Below are 5,016 nucleotides of genomic sequence, written 5' to 3'. Positions count from 1 at the left end.
ACTAAATACAGCAGTCCCTATCACAAAAAAGTGAGAGTGGGGCGGAGAAGAAAAAGAGGAAGAAGAGAAGAAAAAAAAAACAAAATAAAAAAAATTATTTAAAAATCTGTGGCTTAATATAGGTATGTCTTTAATGTCCTAACTCACTTTCAGTCACTTCTGCCCTCCTCTCTTTGTTGTTAGGCACTGTTGAGTCAATTCCAACCCATGGCGACCCTGTATAGGGTTTCCAAGGAGTGGCTGATGAGCCCAAGCCACCGACCCTGCAGCTCAAAAGCCCCTGCAGTGCGGTGCCCCAACCCACAGCACCACGCCAGGACTCCTCTCAAACCAGTGAAAAACAGCAGACCCAAATAGAACGAACATCTGTGTCTCAACTTGGACTGAATGTGCGGGTTCCCGAAGAGCGGCTGGTGAGCTTGAACCACCAACCTTGGAGTTCAAAAGGCTATGCATTGTGGCGCCCCAACCCATATAGCCATGCCGGGAATGCTGCCAAACCAGTGAAAAAAGGCAGACCCAAACAGCAAGCTCATCCACGCCTCAGCCTGGGGTGAGTTTGTGGGCTCCCGGCAGAAGAAACCACCAGCAGTGAGGGTGGGTTGCGGCCCCTCAGCCAAGCCCCTGCCTCTACCTACCCGAATGGAGGTTGGCAAATAATGAGTGCACCAATTACCCGACATCAAAGAAAAAAAAATATAATCGGAACCATGCAAAATTGGCAAAGTATATTGTGCACTTTTTTCCCCCAAGGCTCGGTGGTGTGTTTCTGTGGCGTTTCTGTGGCCCCTATTTCATGCCACCACTTGGTCTCACCCAGGATGTTGGCTCAGGCCATTGAGCCCAGCCGGCAGATTCAAAAGTACATGATTTTTTACTTCAGCTCCAAATTCCACAGGCTGTAAGACTTCAAACCTTTAAACTATTCCTATTTCTGTGGGACCAAGTTTTGGAGCTCTGCCCTGCCTCTTTTTTGCCTGGAATTCTGAGTTATTGCTGACGGCGACGATCACTACACCTCCACTTTAGCCGCCATCAAGCACCTGAACTTTTTTGTTTTTTTAATATGGAAAACGCCAGAATAAGGATTTTGGAGAGGGAAAGAGAGTTTAAAAACAAAACAGGCCAAAAATTAAATGAAATCCAGAGGTTTAGCACAACAACCAATAGTGTCAACTTGAAATCTATCAGACAGCTTTGAAGGCAAGAAGCTGAAAGAGGACATAAAAGTCATGCTCATATTAGGCTATAGATTTTTTTCCTTCTCTCCTTCTTCTCCCTTTTCTGTGATTATAGACTACAGTATTCAGTCTAGTTGTTTTGTTGTTGTTGTTATTGTTATTTTAGTGGGTTTTTTTTCTTGTCTTTTTTTTTTTCACTGTTGCTGTTTTGCTATTTTATGGAACCCCATCTGCTTTGAGGGACTCTTTCTCGCCTGATTTACCCAAGGAGAGACAGCAACTGATGCCATATAGTCAAGCTACAGTCACACTCTATAAAACACCAAAATCCAGGCAAGAACAAATAACAACTGTCATATACCAGGGAGGCAGAAAACACCTGTGAAATTTACTCTGAGTTAAGCAATAAGAAGAGTGAAAAGGGTAGCTCACACCCTGATCACATCTACCTGGAAGCACTCTGAAAGCATAGAAAATACCAAAACACATACTCAACTAAGTATTAAGGCCACAGATTAAACACTAAACATGTCCAAGAAGTAAAAGCAGATGACCATATCAGCATATGTTCAGAAACAAGATAAAATGTCAGAGAAAAATGACATAGAGGTATACCTAGACAACATTCTGGATGGAGGGCAGGCCTTGGAAATGCCTGAGAAGCAAATTCAGAAAAATGATTACAAAATGTTTCAAAATCACTTTACAATGGAGTTGAGAAAAATAAGGAAGAAGTCAGGAAAGTGCTACAGAAAAAAACCAAATAAGATAGATACAGCATTGGAAACAATTCAGAACATGCAGAAAGCAATCCAAATGATCAATAATTGAATATCAGAAATAGAAAATATACAAAAGGGCAAAGGAGTAGAATAGAAGAGATGGAAGGCAGAATCAACGATCTGGAAGACCAATCTCTCAATACCACTAAGACAGAAGAGCAAACAGAAAAAAAATATAAAAAAATCTGAAGAAGGTGTAAGATTCATGTTGGACAACATGAAGAGGAATAACTTAAGAATTATCGGCATTATAGAACAAGAAGAATCACACAAGTCCACAGAGGAAATAGTTGAAGAACTGCTGGAAGAAAATTTCTCTAACATCCTGAAAAGTGAAAAGTTAAACATTCAAGAAGTTCAACAAACCCCAGAAAGGATAGACCCAAAACGAAATCACCAAGACATATCATAATCAAGCTCTCCAAAATCAAAGAGTAGGAGACACTCCTGAAAGCAACTAGGGAAAAGAGAAGTGTTACATATAAAGGCATGCAAGTCTGGTTAAGCTCAGATCTCTCAGCAGGAACCATGCAAGCAAGAAGGCAATGGGGAGACAGATATAAAACCCTAAAAGAAAACATTGCCAACCAAGAATCCTTTATCCAGCAAAGCTATCAATCAAATATGACAGTCTATTCAAAACATTCCAGGATAAAAAGAAGTTAAGGGATTTTTTCCAAAGCCAGCCCTGCACTACGAAACATCCTAAAGCTAGTTCAGTGGACTGAGAACCAACATGAATAAACAACTACCAGAGATTGACATACGTGGCAGCACATCCCAGAATTAAGTCAACAGTAGGAAGAGTTGAAAACAGAACAAAACTATAAGAACAAACTCAGAGTATCCGTGAGGTCAGTCTATGATCAAAACAATTACAATGTAAAAGAAGGTAAACATGTAGGAAGATAAATCCAGATGATCAGAAGGTCAGGTAGATTACAGGATAAAACAGACTGCATTAAATGGAGGGAAAAGTTAATGGGCTATAAGGCAACCTCAAAGAAAATTAACACTTCACAACATTCCAAGAAAATGAAAATCAAAGAAGAACATGGGAACATTAAAACTATGAGGAAACTCACAAGAAAGAACAGAAAAGCATGAACTCAGTAAAGGAAGACACATAAGAAAGAAATCAGCAACACCACAAAAAACAAACATTATGGCAGCAATTAATCCATACCTATTCATACCACTCGTCTATAAGTTTGTCGTACTGTGGTGGTTTGTGAGTTGCTGTGATTCTGAAAGCTATGCCACTGGTGTTTTAAATACCATCAGGGCCACCCATGATGGACAGGTTTCAGATGAGTTTCCAGACAACGAAAGACTAGGAAGAAGGAGTGACAAACTACTTCCGAATACTTTGTCACTGAAAACCTTATGAGTAGCAGAGAAACACTGTCAGATATAGTGCCAGAAATTGAGCCACTAAGGTTGGAAGACACTCAAATTGTGACTGGGGAAGAGCTGCCTCCTCAAAGTAAAGTTGACCACGATGATGGAAATGGAGTAAAGCCCATGTGAGAAAAGCCTGCGGGACCTTTATTTGCTGATGGGTAGCAACTCATAATGAAGAGAAACAGCTGTAAACATCCATTGAAAATCGAAACGTGGAATGTACGAAATATGAATCTGGAAAAATTGGAAGTTGTCAAAAATGAGATGGATCTCATAAATATTGATATCTTAGGCATTAGTGAGCTGAAATTGACCGGTATTGGCCATTTTAAATCTGATGACCATATTGTTTACTATGCCAGAAATGACAAATTAAAGAGAAGTGGTGTTGTATTCATTGACAAAAAGAACATATCCAGATCAGTCATGAGGTACAAATGCTGTCTGTGATAGGGTAATATCCATGTGCCTACAGGGAAGCCCAGTTAATACCACTATTATTCAAATTTACACACCAACCACAAAAGCCAGTGAGGATGAAATAGAATAATTCTACCAAGTTCTTCAACCAGAAATGTGCAATCAAGATGTATTGATCATTACTGGTGATTGGAATGCAAAGGTTGGGAGCAAAGAGGAAGGATCAGTAGTTGGAAAATACGGTCTTGGTGATAGAAAGGATGCTGGAGAACGCATGATAGAATTCTGCAAAACCAACAATTTGTTCATTTCAAATACCTTCTTTAGACAGCATAAGAGACGACTATACAGATGGACCTCACCAGATATCAAATTGACTACATCTGTGGAAAGATATGATGGAAAAGTTCCATATCATCAGTCAAAACAAGACCAGGGAAAGACTGTGCAACAGACCATCAATTTCTCATTGGCAAATTCAAATTGAAGCTGAAGAAAATGAAAAGTCCTCAAGAGCCAATATATGACCTTTAATATACCCTAAAAAGGAAGAATAAGCTCAGCATTTTTCAAGCTGGGGGAACTGAAGAAAAATTCAAGCCTCAACTTTTATTATTGAAAGATTCTCTGGGCAAATTATTGAATGATGCAGTAGCATCAAGATAAGATGGAAAGAATACACAGAGTCACTGTACAAAAAGGAAATGGTTTATTTTAAACTGTTTCAAGAGGTTCTATATGATCCAGAGCCAATGATACTGAAGGAGGAAGTCCAAGGTGCATTGAAGGAATTGGAAAAGAAGAAGGCACCAGGAATTGATGGAATAAAAATTGAAATCTTTCAAGAAAATGAGGCAGCACAGGAAACTCTCTACCAAGAAATTTGGAAGACAACTATCTGGCCTGATGAATGGAAGAGATCTATACTTGTGCCCATTCCAAAGGCAGGTGACCCAATGGAATGTGGAAATCATCGGACAATCACTTTGATATCCCATGCGAGTAAAATTTTACTAAGGGTAATACAGAAATGGCTATAAACATAAATTGACAAAGAACTTTCAGAGGTTCAAGTCGGTTTCAGAAGACACCGTGGAACGAGGGATATCATTGCTGATGTCCTATGGATCTTGGCTGAAAGCAGAGACTATCAGAAAGATGTTTACCTGTGCTTTACTGACTATGTAAAGGCTTTTGATTGTGTGGATCATGACAAGCTATGGACAACA

This window comes from Chrysochloris asiatica, unplaced genomic scaffold (assembly GCF_000296735.1).
Source record: "Chrysochloris asiatica unplaced genomic scaffold, ChrAsi1.0 scaffold00118, whole genome shotgun sequence".
NCBI lineage: Eukaryota > Metazoa > Chordata > Mammalia > Afrosoricida > Chrysochloridae > Chrysochloris > Chrysochloris asiatica.
The sequence above is the reverse complement of the archived record's forward strand: the minus strand, read 5'-3'. Positions refer to the sequence as shown.